We start from the raw sequence: 18,934 nt of genomic DNA, 5'->3' as shown, positions 1-18,934 counted from the left end.
CCAGAGGGCAGGACCTGGGGCGCAATCGCACGGGCAGAACTGTCCGCTGAGAACCTATGGTCCATTGGAGCCACACGTCACCGCGGAGCAGGCTGGCTGGAGAGGAGTCAGGCCAAAAGGGGTCATACTGGGAGAGCGGGGATTGTCTGTGGAGCAGGAAAAGGCAACGAGTGTTGGGAGCGCAGGGGTCAAAGAGCATCGGTGTCAAACATGAACAGGTACGAAATAGTGAACAAACGGCAGAATTCTTGGTGTAGGTCAGAGCCAGTTTTTGTCCTTCGGCTGAGGAAAGTTGTCGGCTTTCCCCATTAACTCCAAAAAATGCGCTGCACACTCGTTGGAACACTTTGCTTAAACTTAACCAGCGGACTCGAGAGTCGTAAAGCAAGTTCTGGTGATCCGCATCGGTTTCATCCAGAAACTTAATAAACGGTTGATTCTGAAGTCCCCTTGAAGTCAACAAAACTGGATTAACAACATGATTAAGATGCAATGCGGATTTACACAGAGACTCCTGATAAATGATGCAGTGAAGGAAAATCACATCCTGTTCAGTGTTTTCCTCGTTAACTTTTTCCTGGATACTTTTAAGCAGCCCAACGTGTTTTCCAGTTGAATTCGGCGATCCATCTGTGGTGATGTTGGCAAGGTAGCTTCATTCTTTTTAGGGACTTTTCAGGGACTCCATGGCCATAAAGTCCTCTGTTATCTCAAAATTGTCGTTACTGCCTCTGATTAAAACAAGGAGCTGAGCAGTGTCTTTTATATGCCTCTATCATGCATTCTTTCAAATGGTAGTTTGAATGCCAGCAAAAAATCTGCCTTGGTACATGACTTTTGAATCGCAATTTTTTGTTTAATAAAATTTAAACAGGTTCGGCAGGCCATATATGGCCCGCGAGTCGTAGTTTGCCCACGCCTGGGATAGGTGATGTGAGGCAGCTGCCCAGAATAGAAACAGGCAACATGCTGGATGAGCTGTTCCAGAGTTGCACCTAATACACTGGGCTATAGAGATGAGAACCAACCACCCTGAAAGTATGAATTTACTGTAAAAAAAAAAAGGACTGTAAGTATCTCACTTATTTTTGTCAGTGAATATTTAATGTGTATCCATGTCACACTATAGAACAGGGGGGTCCAAACTTTTGCAATGAGTGCCACATATAGATAAATATAAGGATGGATGGGGCGACCCACTAGAGGTGATTGATAATGGCTCACAGTCAGAGACAATACAAGAAAACACCAAATGCGTTTTAGAATTGAAGGATTGTATTTTTAAGGGAGAAAAGAAATCCAAAGCAACATGACCCTGTGTGACAAAGTGATTGCCCCCTAAATCTGTTCAAACTCATTCAAAATAGTTGTATGGCTATTTACTTGCATAAATGTTTCCAAAATGTATATCTTGATCTCTCTCCATCATTTACAGCGTACTATTCTCAGTCACAAAGTGCAAATAAAGAGGAGCAAATGAACGCCAGTGACACTTTTAATTATTTATGGTCAATTTATGGCGCTAAAATATGGAAAGTATTTTTCTGTTTCAGTAAACTGTTTTTGTTGTACAGTGCCATGTTTGTTACAGTTTTGAAAGTCCTGTGTAGAAAGTATTTTTATTTTAGTGCAATAATTATTTATGCTGAGAAAGGATGATCATTTGAGAGGATTATGATCTTGATTGACATTCAAACCTTACAAACCTTACAGAATGAGAATTTACAGAAAGGACAGATTATAATTCCCGCTGGTGCTACTGTGCAGCCCCGTTTTCTTGACTCGTGTTGGATTTCTGATTTTTCCACAGAAGCTGCTGTTTTGTGTCTGCTGCTCCAGGAACGGCGATCTAGTTAAGGGGCCGGATATCCAGACTACGCCGCTGGAGAAAGGCAGGTCTGTAATGTCTGAACTGAAGGAGCAGAACAGGGATAATGCAGCAAAGTGAGATGACAACCCACCAAAGAACCCTGAAGAACGCCTATGCAACGGGGAAGATTTTTCATCAAGGATTTATTTTTTTTAACAAAAGTAAAGCACAGCAGAAGGGACGTTCACCCAGACTGGAGAGATGGCCTGTGAAGTCCTCGATTTGAGGTTTGCAGTGCCACGTGGTTTGTTGTCTTCTTCATGTGTGTTCCCCAGAAGAACATAGAGTGCTAACGTTCCTGTTTTCTAAAATGTTTGTGTTTCAAAGACGAAGGGTTCTCTGTCAGCTCCGTCTTGGCTTCTGATGATTCATGCCACTCGCAAAGACATCCCGTGCATATTCCTGGTAAAGTACCTGGCAGAAGACCTTGTAGGAGTTTCTGGTTAGAATGCAATCAAATTCCTAAAAGGAAGCAGAGCAAAATATCCAGATGTCTGTTCTGACTCCGTTTCTTTGTAAGTCACTAAGAAAGACCCTAGTCTGTCCTGTGAGAAATGGGCTTCAAGGTCCTTGTTCTCACCAGAGTTAAAGACATAGAAAGCAGCAAGGAACTCTTGGATGTTTCTTCCTCGAAGATCTCGGTGCATTTGTTACAGGTCCCAGAGGCCAGGACTGTTCCACGTTTAAAAGTGTGTGGGTGGAATGACCTGCTGGTGCTTCTGTTTTCACAGAAAAAAAACCAAGAGACAAAAGACATCAGTGCTGCTCACTCGCTCAGGCATTCCTCTATTTAAGAAAACTTTGTGAGAGTCGCCACTTCCTACTGGTTGTTTCCCCTGGTGGCAAAACATGGCTCTACACCCGCTGTGCTAATACAGACACAATGCATTTAAACCATAATTAAAACGCACACCCAAACATTACACCTCACTAACCGACCACAGTATGTGAGAACTGTGTGTCAGACACGGTTGTCTGCAGTACGGGGGCCCCGCAGGGAACGGTTCTGGCGCCGTTCCTCTTCACAATCTATACTTCAGACTTCTCACACAACTCCACCAACTGCTTCCTGCTGAAGTTCTCTGATGACTCTGCAATAGTCGGCCTCATCACTGATGGGGACGACAGGGAGTACATGGAACTGACAAGGGACTTTGTGGACTGGTGTCAGCAGAACTACCTCAACACTGGAAAAACCAAAGAGCTGGTGGTAGACTTCCGCAGGCACAAACATCCTCCACTGCAACCACTGGACATCCAGGGTATGGCCATTGAGGCTGTGAAGAGCTACAAGTACCTTGGTGTTCACCTGAACAATAAACTGGACTGGACTCATAACACTAATGCACTTTAGTGCACTTTAGGGCAGAGCAGGCTGTACCTGCTGTGGAGGCTCAGGTCTTTTGGAGTACAGGGGCCACTCCTAAAGACCTTTTATGACTCTTTTACGGTGTGGTCTGCTGGGGCAACAGCATCTCTTCGGATCCGGAAGGTCAGCTCTGTTCTAGGATGCCCTCTGGACCCAGTGGAGGTGGTGAGTGACAGGAGAATGGTGGCTAAGCTGTCATCCCTGTCGGACAACATCTCCCACCCCATGCAGGAAACTCTGACAGCACTGAGCAGCTCCTTCAGTGGCAGGCTACTGCACCCACGATGTGGGAAGGAGAGGTTCAGAAGGTCTTTTCTTCCAACCGCAGTCAGACTCTATAACAAAGACCTCACTGCTGACCACACATACACAGACAAACACACACACGTTTGGCACATTCTGTTAAATTGTAAATTTGTACATATATACAGATCCATATTTATCTTATTTTTTGTGTTGCTATTACCTTCTGCTTTTATCCACTTTCTGCCATGACAAGTGCAATTTCCCACTTGTGGGACTAATAAAGGTTTATCTTATCTTATCTTAATTTCTATGTGCGACACACATATTTAATGCGGGAGATCCTCTTCACGATCTTTTTTGAGGAAGTTCAGCAGAAGTTGATGAAGACTTTCTCTTCATACTGGATTTATGAGAATCTACGATTTTCTCAGGGACACTGTAATCTGCTATAAAAAAAAAAAACACATACATATATGTTTTGTGATTAACATTTAAAGTTGAGAATGTAGAAATAAATAAATAAAGTCACACATTTAAATATGCAAAGAACAACATGATACTCCAAGAAGCGTAGTTAGATGCCGGCAGCGACGCAGATAAAAGGAGATTCCGTAGAACAGCACGGGGTTGGCGAACTGCCTGCATGTTTATGGTGGCAATCCGACCAGAAATTAAATCGTGTCTCCCTCTCTATGCGTTGGCGGAGCGGGAATCCTGGGACGAGACACCACACAGCACAGCCCTTCAGTGTCTGGAAGCCACCGCCCTCACACTCTGGCTGTGTTTTCACATGGCAACCCGAATAAACAGCCTCTCCAGGCAGATTAAAACTAACAAAGTATCTGTGGTTTTCCTCGTATTGCGCCCCTGCGTGACAAAACACTCACCATTGACATGAATGTTTTGCTCATCATCTTTAAAGATTTATTTGGTACAGCAGTTTTAATTCATTTTGGATTTTGCCTAAAAATGTAAATATTTTGAGCCATTTTAAGTAAGTGGTGCTGAAGGCTCTAGAATATCTTTGGACAAAATTGGGTTTGTGAGCAGGACAATGATCCCAGACATACATCAAAACTGGTTGTGGAATGGGTTCTGCAGGCAACATTTAGCTTTTGGAATAATCTGTAGAAACCCTGTAGAAAATTCAAGGACTATGCATAAAAGCCAGATCATGCCTGTAAACCAACTAATTCATTGGTCAAATATTGGAACAGAATGATGACAGAAGCTTGTTGGTGACAGAAGCATTTGGTGAAGGTGCAACCAAATATTGTATGTATGTATTCATTTAGTAAATATGCACAAAATGAATGTATGTGTTGTACAATCATTCCATCTTGGAAAAGGAACAGTACAAATAATTCACAGAAAGATTATCATGACATTCAGTTCCATGATGGATGTATCTTATCTTCTGACCTTGAGCACAACCCTAGCTGTAGTTGATTTTTTCTGAACGTTGGGGATATTTTGCCCAACTGTACAAACTGTCGATTTTCTGTTGAGGAACAGGAGAATGCATATGAAAAATATTCATCTGTGCTTGGGGCGAGGGGCAACTAAATGGGGAAGAGCAGGAAGTTATAATCATGCCTGCACATGAGTTAAAAGTTTACAGTCTTAGAACAACTCACCAAAAAATAAAAAAAATATCACAAAACATCAAGGTTCACTCGGCCACGCCAAGGGTCCTCCTGGAAGTCCTTGGCATAGGACACCTAGAATAGTTTTGAAAGAATGTTCTGATTACTACAATGTTAATTACATACATTACATATTTCTGTATTTGTAGTCATGTACATACTTGCTTGGTCCCATCACACGGCCAACTCTGAGGGTCTGCCAAATCCACCTTATGCCACCTCACCTTCCACGGCATCCTCTCCTTAGTAAAAGCCTGTCAAATATACCACTAGAAGAACAAGGTTATCTCCACCCAAACTGGATGGAGAGCAGACAAGCAGAACAATGTGAACAATAAAAGATCAGGTATAAAAGACTGAACTTATGGAGGGTGGTGTGTGTGTGTAATTAAATTAAAGTTATTAGATGTGTTAATGTGTTTAATGATAATGTGCTGACTGAAATGTGTTAGATGTATGATCGAATGTATGACGAACAGATTTGAAATATTATTTGTATTATGTAACATTAAATAAGAGCAAAAACTTGTGGCAACAGTTTAACAGTTCGGCCAATCAGAGCCAAGCACGTGATCACTGTACTGCGTGGTGCTCGCCCTGCCTCACTTTCAGAAGATTTTTTCTGCACAATAACAATGAGTTACAGAAAAGCAAAATGTCTACAGTAAATACCGCCTGCACGGTTTAACACGAACGTGACTGTTTTGTGTTTCACTGCTGCACGACGTCACATAGAACCTGATAATTCAGTCGCTTGTAAGAGTCGCTGCACCTTGCCATGCTGTTTTCTGTGTGAGTGGAGAATACAGCTCTCAGTAGCGGCGTCTCATAACGCGCCTGCTGGAGCCTGAAGACAAAATAAAGCGCTTTCTGCGTCTGCCGACCTCTTTTTTAGCTGCACACACAACTCCGGAGCTTCGTTTTTCCCTGCACCACCTCTCCACTGACCCAGCACAACTAGCAGACGCTAAACACTTCACTCTTACACATTTTACTTCATCATTTCACACTGAAAACTGATCAGAACTGATGACTAACGCAGCGTCTACACTTTTTCTGACTAAAATTCTACCTTTTTGCTGTATTGTAAGCTAAAGCCCTGTGTAGGGTGAGCAGACATGCCCGGATATTTTCTCACCTGATGATCTCCAGAAGACGTCGGTCTGAAATCCGATGAGGATCGTTGTCCAATCACTGAAGATAAAAATCTTCTTAAAATGATGAAGGTTTGTCGATGCTCAAATGCTCAGTGTTAATGCAGCAGCTCACACGAACAGCACGTTTCACCAGCAAGGATTCGATGTGTGATCGTTCAGTTGTGTTTTTTTCGCTTGTTTAATGCCAGTTTAAGCGTGGCACAGGCGCACACGCCTACAATCCTTCCCTCAAATCATTTTTCCTTTTTTCCCCCTCAGTCACATTATTTTGCTCAGCAGGGGCTGTGGCGCCCCCTTGCGGCTGATAAGCGCGTCACGTTGCGCTTTCAAACAAAAGCTGTCCCGTGCGCCTGAGTGCCCGTCAAACACCAGCAGGTGGCAGCAGCCCAGACGTCCAAGAGCATCTGGCTGCAGTCACTGTGAGGTGTGGAGCTCCACAGTATGCGAAGGCCTGTGAGAACCATAAGTGAAGGACATTTATCCATTAAACTTTATCCATGCTTAAGTCATATGCAGCTGATATTGTCTAGATACATTAAATACTGTATGTACTGATTGTGGTTATAGTCATATATATTTCTGCTTAATCCTGTACTGATTGATCTTTTTTTGCATCTTTTCCTAAATGTATTTCATCTCATCATTTCAATTTAATCTGTTGTCTAGTACATTCTCTGGACCCACAATGTGGTCAGTGGAATAGGAGTCTCAGCACTTGAAGTACTTGTCATAAACTGAAGTCAGAATAGCTCAAGTGTGTGCATGGTGTTAATCTGCTTTACTCTCTGTTTTAGATGCACATATCAATTTGTGATTCTACCTCAAAGCCAGCATTGCAGGAATGCACAACATATCAAGTCTGTGCCCCACTTTCTTCCCTACTGGCAGGGCAAAGATTGAGGAATGTATGAATGAACACAAAAAGGCATGTTGGTATTAAATAAAGTTTATAGGTATTAAAGCATGACTCTTTTTCAGCACTTACATTTTCTCTTCTGCAGTCTCTTTGTTGACTTAAAAATTACAATTTACATTGTACAGGACATTCATAAGCATTAAACACCTGGTGTTCCATGAACAGAACTTTATAGAGCTCATGGCCGAGAAACTTTGAATACATTGAATACATTCAACTACTCATCAGAACTGTTATCCATATTAGAGAGGGCAAGGGAAGGGGAAAAAGGATGCTCAATTGATAAAAGGATGATCCTTTGAGAGGATTATGATCTTGATTGACACTCTAGTGCAAACCTTACAGAATGAGAATTTACAGAAAGGACAGATTACAATCCTACTGTGCAGCACCATTTTCTCGCCTCCTGTTGGTTTTATGATATTTCCACAGAACTGCACCAGGAACGGTGATCTAAGTAAGAGGTCGGAGAAAGCCGCTGGAGAAAGGCCAGTCTGTAATGTCTGAACTGAGGCAGCAGAACAGCAAGAATTTAGCAAAGTGAAATGAGAACCCACCAAAGAACCCTGAATAACGTTGAAATATTTTTCATCAAAAAGGTTTACCGTTTTACTTTTTTACCTACAGGTAAAGTACAGCAGGCATCTCTTTTCTGCTTAGATGGGTAACCAAGCTGATGGTTTGTACGCTTTGTGTATGTGTGAGTTCAGGATAAGACAGAGGTGGATGAGCGAGGGGGAAAAGAGGCGCTAACTAACACTAGATGACCAAGATGGCAAGGAGTTGTGTCTAGACTACAGAGAACTGCAGAGGGAGTAAAGACTGAGACACGCATGGACCAGAACCATTCATGCAAATTAACACACATTCAAAAAAAACGTGTGAGTTCACAAAATCAACATGCAACACAGACACAGATGATCTAATGTTCTTCTAAATGAAAAAATTTATTAATTCTCTTATAATAATCTAGGGGTGGCATTCATTGCAAATTAAGGTCAGATGAAGTATGAAAAATCAAACTTGATATTTAAAATGCCCAGTTCCCCCAAAACCCAAAGAGGTGAATTTCAGAACTTTATCTGACATCTACCCTTCTGACGTCAATCGCTGGTTTTGAAACATCGTTTGAAATACAAGAACAGAAAATTGTCAGTTTTTTTAAAACCAAACTGTTTATTTATTTCTTTGCTATATATTTTATTGTGCTGGCTGTCATATAATGTGTCATATAAAAATATTGCCCTTATGCCAACTAAGTTTGTTTTTGTATTCAATAAAGTTTATTGAAGTCCAACAGCTGTCTAAACCGGATGAAGTGTCAGAATAAAAGTCCTGAGCGGAAACGTCACAACAGTCATAACAGTGCTTTAATCGCTGTGCTGTAATAAATGAAAATATAGAAGACAAACCCTTTCTGTGGCAGCTGGAACACAACTCTTACCTGGGCCATGCAGAGGTTACATTTACATTTACAGCATTTATCAGATGCCCTTTTCCATAGTGACTTACAATCAGTAGTTACAGGGACAGCTTAGGGTTCCCCCTGGAGCAGCTTAGGGTTAAGTGTCTTGCTCAGGGACACAGAGGTAGTAAGTGGGGTTTGAACCTGGGTATTCTTGTTCATAGGCGAGTGTGTTACCCACTAGGCTACTACGACCCCCACCCCCCAGGTTGCATTGGTCCACCATCTTCTAATAGAAGGAGGTGACTGACCTTGTCTGGAGTGCTGCTGCAACAACGCAAGGTGAACCTTCTCTATGCATTCCTGACTTCTGGCCCTTTAAGGTACATATAAAAACGTGTAAACATAACACTCAATATGTCATCTTCCCCATATTACAATAAAATAAAGCACACTGCAAAAGACCCAGTATGCAAAAGATCTGCGCCACACTCCAAAACAACCTGCTTTTCATGTGGTGGGCAGCTAGGTAAGACTAAAATACCAGCAAAATAACTCATAAAGGGCACAAAAGCAAGCAAAAGGAGACAAAAGAAACAAGAAAAGAAGTGTAGACATTAAAAACACCCAATTTAGCCTCCCAGGATCACTTAACATTCCCTTGTATGTATTTACAACCAAGTCAATTTTTCTGATCTGGCAGCATAATTTAAGATGTGTGTCTGTGTCTTGAAGAAATCCATGAAAATATTGGCCAGTTCTGCATGTCTCTTACTCAAGCTGGGAACCTCAGCACCAGTGTTGAAGACATCAGAAAAATTAAAGACTGAAAATCCAGGGGACCGCACCGCACCACACCCATATCCCAAAGCAGCAGGTCTCTAAAGGGAACAGCTTCTGACTCTGACAATAATTAAATATGCAAATAAAATATTGTGAAATATGAACCTGGACATTATGTCAGGGTAATGTGTATATCATGAGGCTTCAATACAGACAAAGAAAACAAAATGAGGGTCCTGCAGTGCCGCTGCTGCTCCAGACTCGCTGCAAGTGGGAGCATCTTCATGGGGACGATTCTGTCTCCTTAAGCAGGGCAGGGTATGGGCTTTTTAAGCTGTGATTGTTCAAATGTTTAAATGTTCAACAATTTTTTTTTTCTGTGAATGACTTTTTTTCACCTTAAGGTGCTTAATAGTTCTGACCTTGTAAATGAGTGAGAGAGGGAGGGGGGATCTTTACCACCTTCTAGTGGACAGAAGAAATCATTGCAATTAAGAATTCCTATAGTTGTACTTTCCCTCTATCAAACATTAAAAAGTAGATATTTTAAAGATGATATTTCAAGAATGAATCTATGCAACCTCTAAATTTAATGAAATAATTCAAATAAACACAATTGAGGCTTTTTTTATTTTTTATTTAATAATCATTAAACTCTCAAATTTATCAAACAAGTATTTACCCCAAAAATCTTGATTTTGAAGTTTTTGTTTAAAGATTTAAATGTTTATTTAAATATGTGGCTCTTGATTGGCTGCTCAGTGCTGTTACATATGAAGGTATGTTTATAACAGACTGTTGCTAAGTGACACAGAAAGAGACAGTGGCATTTTCTGTACTTTTGCTTTTCTGTACTTCTGTGCTTTCTTCAGAAAAAAAATTGAACTTTTCACCCCAAAAGCCTTTTTAAAGGCTAACTACTTTTACTATTTTAGTGCTGTTGTTAAGTATTTTATTTTTTTGAATTGATAACTAATTTAGTTTGTAGTTTCTGGTTGAGTGATTAGCTTAGCATCATTTAGCTTAGCATCATTTATTACCTGTACAGCTTTCTTTTCAGGAGACGGAGAGAGAGAATTTTTTAAGAGAAGGATGGGCCGGCCTCGGAAGAAGCCCAAGGAGCCAACAGTCGCCAGGAGGCCACCGCGTAAGATCCTCCCAAGAGTAGCAGTTCACACTGGTAATTAAGAAATAACACTGTGTTTTCAGTATTCTACTGATTTCTTCATTATTCTAATATCTGAGAGGTTTGTTGTGAGTTTTTGATCACTCGAGATCAATTTAAAGAAAAAACAAAAAAAGAAAAAACCCAGAGGTGTAGCCCACTGTATATCCAGTATAAACATATATACCATTTTAAGGTATCAAAAATAAAATGTCAATGTTAAAAAATCTCAGTAAAATTTATGTCACTGTACGAATCAGGTATACCGTGGGCATGTGTGAGGGTCACCAACTCCCCTCCAGCTCTGCCGTGGAGCAGGCCCTGTATGCAGCAGGTGCAGGTTGCTCCACAGGCACCCAATCAGGAAGTCAATCAGGAGATCAGACTTCCTGAGGATGCTGTAATGGAGCTGAGCTGCATTCCTGGCATCCAGGACCTGGCTGTGGAGATGGGCTTCCTGCCTCCATGCAGCAGGCAACAGGATGGTCTTGCCACACCTCTGCCCAGCGTGGTTCCAGTCACCTCCGTCACCAGCGCTCATCAGCCCTCCACCAGCACATCTGAGAGCGAAGAGGAGCGCTGGATTCTTCAGGTGCGTCACCATCTTCAGGAGCCCTACTACAGAGAGGTGGCGCGAAGAACTGCACTTCAGAACCAGATGGAGGAAGAAATGATGAACAGCGACCCGGCAGCAGACAGTCCACAGGGATCCCAGGAGATTGGTCTTCCTGAAGACGTTGTCGAGGAGCTGAACTCCATTCCTGGCATCTGGGACCTGGCTACGGAGATGTGCTTCCTCCTTCCACCTTACTAGTACCACTATAAGTAACACTAGCAACACCAATAGTGATCACTAGTACAGGTAAGTATTAAGGTAAGTATTTAGTAACGGGCGACACGGTGACATTGTGGTTAGCACCTTGTCTCGCAGCAAGGAAATTTCCTTCTGTGTGGAGATTTGCATGTATCTCCCCGTGCCAGCGTGGGTTTTCTCCGGGTTCTCCGGTTTCCCCCACAAAACAACTAGGCCAATTGGAGATGAATTGGACACGAATTGGAATTAATTTAACCTGTAAATTGCTTGTTTATGAGGAGCCCCCTCTGTCATTTATCAAGAAAACATTGCATATACACTATCTTTCCTCATGCATCTACATCCAAACCTCGCACATACGCCATATATTCCTGACGCATCAACATGCAAACCTCGCACATATGCACCATATATTCCTCATGCATCTATAAGCAAACTTTGCACATACAAACCTCACTTTTCTTGAAATATGGTCTAGGGGGCGGCTCATACATAGTTTCTTTACCAGTTTAATAATTAACTGTAGTAGCAAAAAAAAAAAGCCCAAAAAAAAGGCTCCGGTGGTGGCACACCTGACCTTCATGATCAGGGCGGGGTTCAACTCCCTGTGGAGTCCGTTTTCAGAGTGGCTGTTTGCTAGTGTTTAATACGCAATTTAAAAATCACTTCCTGTTTTCATGCATTACATGAGGCTACTCCCTAATCCTGATTTACCTTCAAGAACGATTCATACTGTCTCCTGTATCTGTGTCATTCTTTTACGGTGAAATTAAACTTCACTCGCCCAAGCAGGTTGGTGGTCTATAAATAATGGTAAGAATGTTGATCACTTGCCTGATTTTATGTCCCTCTGACCCATTTCAGTAGTTCTGGAGCTGGTCCTGAAACGCTGTGGGGAGAGGACTCATCCCTGAGGACACTCCATGTGCGAAACCTGGATCCAGCTGGTCAGCAAAGGTTTTGAAGGAGGAAGAGGAGACGCAGTGTGGAGCTGGTGCTTTCCTTGTCTCCTCTTTGTGGAAGACATAACATCTAAATAAGGAAAAATAATTTTTTTAAAAATCTTTAAATGTGTGTTGTCTTTCACTATTTGGACAGACAACTGTTAGATGATGAGCAAAAATGAAGATAATTGCATTTAAATTAAAATAGTTAAAAATAAAGAAATAAAGACCTTCCTTAAAGAGACCTATGGGCTCCAGCTCAGCATTCAACACCATCATCCCCCCAAAACTGTTTGAGAAACTCAGTAAGATGAGACTGAGCACCTCCCTCTGAATCTAGATACTGGATTTCGTGTCAGAGAGGTCTCAGGAAGACTAACCCACCCACCCACACACCACTCAGCGTCCACTGTTCCATGGTAGAAACTAATCCGCACCAGGTATCACATCTTAGACGACCACCACCAACACCACCTCCATCGGCAAAAAAGCCCAACAGTTTCTGCACTTTTTGTGGCCAATCTGCCTACACACATCTTCACTGTGTTCTACAGGGGCACCATAGAGAGCCTTCTGGCCAACTGTATCTCCGCGTGGCTGCCAAGGAACATCTCTCCCTGTGCCACAGGACTTCTTCCACAAGAGCTGCATCAGTAAAACTTCTAGTTTATTTATTTTCTTATTCCATTATATCTATCTGTTTTCTGCATTAATGTAACCGGAGCCTCATCATGTCATATCTCTATATGCTCTACAGTATATAGCGGACATGACAGTAAGGTTTACTTTTACTTGAGAAATGTCACCGCACTGGTAGCACCTATGTAGAGCTCGCTGTCCTTGTCCAGGCTTTGGGGAAACTGACTGTAAAATTCCTGCAGGGACAATGTGCCTGGGACAGGTCACAATGAAGTGCCTGATTCGTCCTCCACAATACAAGAGTCCCGCCAGAGCAATGAGGTGTCCATATATTCCACCATTTTATGGAGTGCCATCTTCATTGTGGATTCCTCGAGTGGTACTGGGGTTGGGGTGGTACGGGTGACAGCCATGAAACTCCTAAAGAAGCAAAAAGGGGTGCTAGAGAATATTCACCATCAGCAGGTAATCACATAAAATATTTTAAGACAGTTCATTTTTAAAAAGTGTAAATATAGCATAAATATATCTGCTTCAGCTCCCCTTTTTCATTTTTATTAGATGGTCATTGACTAACTGTTAACTTTTTAGTTAACTTGGCCATTGGTTATTGGTTAACACACCTACCACTGAGCAGCTAAATAGAAAACAAGCCAACAGGTTTCTTGTAACTCGCATAAGAAGTTTCCCTTTATTAGAATGCTATATGCTTATGCTAGCAGATAAGCCTGTTTCTGAAGCAGGGCTATGTCTTCTTACATTTAGTTACTGGCTAGGCTCTTTAGCTAGGCTAATTGCTAACATAGCAATGGTGGGCTAAGGATACCTTAAGAAGGTTAATGGGCAAAAAAACAATAATGTTGGCTACAGGCTTTCTGTAGCCAGTTGGTATTGATGCTAATGATGTTATCATTATGACTAAATAAGTGCAATTCTAAATTGTAAACAGGATAAAGTGCTTACAAGTTTTTTCTTCTCTAGTATCACAGTGACTTCCTGCTAGGCTGACACCTAGTGGGCTGGGGTAGTTATTACCCTGGTTGGATTTAGTTTGCTTACGCTGTAAAGGACATTTTTTCTACATTTCTTCACTCCAGCACAACAAACTAACTGGACTAAATCATTTCTATGAAATATACAGCTCAGCAGCGTGAGTGGCGCTCATCCCTAAAATCTAATTAATTAATGCATCTGTGCCTGACGTGCTCTGATCTCGGCAGATCAGATCACACAGAGCCCTTCAATCTATTAAAACAGGAAGCGTTACCATATCCAGTGCAACAGGTCCTGGATGTAGGCAGCCTGTTCCTGTGCTGTTGAGTGGCTGCTTCATACTAGACTGTGATGGAGGAGCAACAGGATGGACTCTGACTGAAGTCTGACTGGATCAGCAGCGGAAGCAGTGGAAGACTGGACTTTATCAGTTGTCTCAGGGACATCCTCTGCTGGGTCTTTTTCAGGATGGAGATGTTGGTCTCCCACTTCAGGTCCTGGGAGCTTGTGGCACCCAGGAACTTGAAGGTCTCCACAGAAGACACTGGTTTGTCTGATATGGTGAGGTGGAGCAGTGTTTATGGACGTACCCTGAAATCCACTGTCATCATGCAGAGGGAATGTAGACTGAGACACGCATGGGCCAGAACCATTTTTACATATCAGGTGAGTAAATTAACACACATTCAAAGAAATCAACATGAAACACACACACACACACACAAATTATCTAATCTCCTTGTACTTTAGAAAAATTCTGCTGATCTTAGACTTCTTTATTCTCTTCTAACAAAAAAACAAAAAAACATCTATGGGTGGCATTGTTAAGCACAACTGCAAACTCCTGGCCAAAAAGAAAAAATGTCCACACCAGACTGCTTTATGATTGTGATTACAAATGTGATTACAAAAAAGGTGTAAAGCTGCTCTTCTGTTTCTTCATCGCTTTTACTTAATAAAAAAAAGCAAAACATGGAAAAAGAACATTCCTCGATGACAAAAACCTTAACGAGGAACTACACTGTCACCTACAGGCAAACAACTCAACAACTGTATTAACTTGACAAATGCACTAAATTATAAATGATCAGTTATTGTTATAAGTTCCACCTTAATATTCATCATCTTCCCCGCATTGGGGGCTTAGCGGGTAAGGAAGCGGACCTGGGAGTTACAGGCCCCGGAATCATAAGGTTGCCAGTTTGAATCCCAAACCGCCAAGGTGACACTGATGTGCAACTGAGCAAAGCACCGTCCCCACACACTGCTCCCAGGGTGCCTTTCATGGCTGCCCATTGCTCACTAAGTGTGATGGTTCAAAGCAAAGGACACATTTCATTGTGTCACCATGTGCTGCGCTGTGTAACATGTTCTCTAAATTGGTGGAGGTGTTTCCTGCGAAGGGTGCCACGGGTGGAGAAGTAGCAAAGGCTTTAATCAATTAAATCATCTCTAGCATCATCGTTTCAAGCGACAATGGGATACATTTAGTTAATGAGGCCTTAAATGAACTAAGTGCCATGTTGGGGTTCAAGTTGAAACACACTGTGCATACCATCCACAGTCTGGGGGTGCGTTGGCACCCTGAAAAGCAAACTAATGAAATGCTGTGAATCGAGAGGACTACGATGGACAGAGGCTCTTCCCCTGGTCCTGACAGCTATGCGCATGCAGAAGCATGACCGCACTAACCTCAGCCCTTTTGAAATTTAGTTTGGCAGGCCTCCTACCACTGGCATTGAATCAAGTCCTCTGTCCAGTGTGCAAAAAGCTTGCCATAGCTTGCTAGAAAATGTTGATATTGTTAATGTGTCTAAACCTGGAGTACAGAAGTATTACAGAAGCCAAAATATAATTACCTCCTGAGATCAAAGTTCTCCATCAACAGCAAGCACCACCATTTCCGCAAGTATGGCATGTCTGACTGTAAAATATCAATATGAACCATATTTAACAACGTTCAAAAGATTTAAGACTCCGTTGCTCTCAAATTAAATAGGATACTTACTATGGTATAATCAAATGATGCATCCAGTGCCACGTAGAGAGCAGACTGTTTTGGTGCTTAATTTAACTTTTGTATGAATCTCAAGGTAAACTGAATAACTGAAAAATCACCATTAGCATGAAGATCCTACAGTCAATTCCAAAGTCTTGACTCGGAAAACCCTTTATTACAGTGAAAATAAAGCTTAATTAATAAAATTAATTCATGTAATTCACCATACACTCACACCATTACGTACCTTCCGGCGCCATCCCGGACGGTAGCCTGTCTAGCGTGCTCTCTGTTTTTCTTAAGTGACTGTCCTCTTTCTTTTTTTTTAAATTTATTTTATTTTTACTGCTTAATTATATTTTTCTTTAGTTTAAACTCCATCCACAGGCGGCTGCAGAGCCGAGAAAGCACGACGTCTCAAGAAGAGAAGATTTCGTCCTGCTCTCCCGTCAGTAGTGACGGGCAACGTCAGATCGCTGGTGAAAAAGATGGACGAGCTTGCGACGCTAACAAGGACAGAGAAAGTTTTCCGTGAATGCAGTGTCACGTGCTTTACGGAGACATGGCTGCATAATAACAGCAGACCTCCTGAATCGAAAGCCGTCTGCGCTTGTGGCTATAACGGGCGACTTCAACCACACAAACCTCTCCACTGTTCTACCCACGTTCAAAAAATACGTAAATTGCAAAACCAGAGACAATAAATACTGTTGTACGCCAATACTGTGGAGGCGTACACCTCCATCCCTCTCCCTCCCCTGGACAGGGCTGACCACAATCTTGTCCACCTCCGGCCCTGTTACAAACCTGTCATCCAGAGACAACCTGCTGTCACAAAAACTGTTACAAGAGGGACACGGGAGACAGAGGAGACCCTGCAGGGATGCTGCCAAGGTGCCACTGAGGTGTCACTGGGCAAAGCACCGTCCCCACGCACTGCTCCCCGGGCGCCTGTCATAGCTGCCCACTGCTCACTCAGGGTGATGGGTTAAATGCAGAGGACAAATTTCACTGTGTGCCCGTGTGCTGTGCTGCTGTGTATCACATGTGACAATCACCTCACTTTTTTTTTTTGAGGCATTGGGATGTTCTCTGTAACCCTCATGGGGACAATATTGACGAACTGACAAGCTGTGTTACGGATTATATCAACTTCTGTGTGGACACTGTTGTTCCCCAAAAAAACATTCACTGCTTCCCCAACAATAAACGCTGGGTAACTAAAGACATCAAAGCTACACTGAACAAGAAAAAGAGAGCCTTCAGAAACGAAGACAAAGAACAGCTGAGAGTGGTGCGGAAGGAGCGGATCTTTAACACAAGCCTGAAACTACAGAGGGTCCCGTCACTCTGGAAGACATCATGCTTAGTTCCTGTGCCCAAAAAGACCAACCCGTTGTCACACTTCATGAAGACGCTGGAGAGACTCATCCTGAAACTGCTGCGTCTGACTGTGGAGCCGTGGATGGACCCCCTACAGTTTGCTTATAGATCTTGTATTGGCGTGGAGGATGCCATCATCTACCTGCTGGACCAGACTCATTCTCACTTGGACACTGTTGGGAACACTGTGAGGGTCATGTTTTTTAACTTCTCTAGTGCTTTTAACATGATCAGACCATCACTGCCGGGGAATAAGCTCACTGAAATGCAGGTAGACGCCCCACTGGTAGCTTGGATTACAGACTACTTAACATATTGACCACAGCATGTCCGGCTGAAGAGCTGCCGCTCGCTCTTGAGCAGCACGGGGGCGCCGCAAGAGACTGTACTATCACCCTTCCTCTTCACCCTCTACACGTCTGACTTCAGGTCAAGTCTCAGTCATGTCACCTGCAGAAATTCTCTGATGATTCTGCCTGTATCAGAGACGGACAGGAGGAGGAATACAGGAAGGTGGTGGACAGCTTTGTCGAGTGGTGTGAGCTAAACCATCTACAGCTTAACATCACAAAAACAAAGGAGATGATCGTGGACTTTAGGAAGCATGCTCCTCCTTCCACCCCCGTCACAATCAGAGGATCTGACGTGGAGGTAGTCGAAGACTACCGGTACCTGGGGGTACACATTGACTGCAAACTGGATTGGTCCAAAAACACCAACGCAGTTTTCAAGAAAGGGCAGAGTCGGCTTTTCCTACTGAGGAGGCTCAGGTCTTTCAATGTCAGTAGGAAAATGCTGACCATGTTCTATCACTCTGTGGTAGAGAGTGCTGTGCTCTTTGCAGCTGTGAGCTGGGGCAGTGGGGTGAAGACAGCTGATGCAAACAGGCTGAACAAGCTGATTAAAAAGGCTGGTTCTGTCCTGGGTGTCAGACTGGAGACCCTGACGGATGTGTATGAGAGGAGAATGTTGAAAAAGCTTCTCGGTATCATGGACAATCCCTCTCAACCCATGCATGCCTCCATAATGGCCCATTGGAGCACAAGAAGAAAAAGACTCATAGCCGCTAAATGCAGAACCGACCGCCACAGGAAATCCATCCTACCTGGAGCTTTCAGATTGTATAACTCGTCCTTGCTCAGTAGGTGATTTTTCAGGGCTATTCAAACACAAATGTTTCTCACTCAGATGTGCAATACCACTCACCTGTATGTCTTTGAATGTTTGTTTTACCCCCCTGCACATGCTGCTGCTGCTTCTCCCTCTTACTTTTACTCATTGCATAATCATTATGTCACTTAGCACTATCTCGGGCATTTCACTGGATATAGTAATATCATTATTGTTATTGAGCCTTAAGCTATTTTTGATATTTGCTCTATTGTACTTTTTTTTGTAAATATAATTTATTCCTCTTGTTTTTCCTTCTGCATTGAGCATGTTGTTGACAAAAGAATTTCCCTCGGGATAAATAAAGTTCTTCTTATCTTATCTTCAACTCAAAGCCACTTTTGTCTGACCACTGCCCTGGGACGATCTTCATGGCAAGATTCCTTTTCCCAAGACAATTACATCCGTGAGTTAACAGACATCATCATGATCAAA

The 18,934-nt window shown here is 42.6% G+C and overlaps 2 long non-coding RNA genes across 2 annotated transcripts; both read right to left on the bottom strand.

The window, feature by feature from the left end:
• Positions 1–1,281: 1,281 nt before the first annotated feature.
• LOC114797601 (uncharacterized) lies at positions 1,282–6,614 on the bottom strand. The gene is made up of 5 exons (XR_003750953.1): positions 6,270–6,614; positions 5,293–5,400; positions 5,123–5,206; positions 2,451–2,589; positions 1,282–2,332 (listed from the first exon to the last, which is right to left on the bottom strand). It is a non-coding gene; the product is annotated as an uncharacterized LOC114797601 (long non-coding RNA).
• Positions 6,615–11,911: 5,297 nt separating this feature from the next.
• LOC114798727 (uncharacterized) lies at positions 11,912–13,965 on the bottom strand. Its single transcript, XR_003751101.1, has 3 exons — positions 13,918–13,965; positions 13,102–13,374; positions 11,912–12,403 (listed from the first exon to the last, which is right to left on the bottom strand). It is a non-coding gene; the product is annotated as an uncharacterized LOC114798727 (long non-coding RNA).
• Between the last annotated feature and the right edge of the window lie 4,969 nt (positions 13,966–18,934).

Source organism: Denticeps clupeoides, chromosome 10 (genome assembly GCF_900700375.1).
Source record: "Denticeps clupeoides chromosome 10, fDenClu1.1, whole genome shotgun sequence".
Classification (NCBI taxonomy): domain Eukaryota; kingdom Metazoa; phylum Chordata; class Actinopteri; order Clupeiformes; family Denticipitidae; genus Denticeps; species Denticeps clupeoides.
This window is presented reverse-complemented; position numbering and strand designations above follow the sequence as displayed.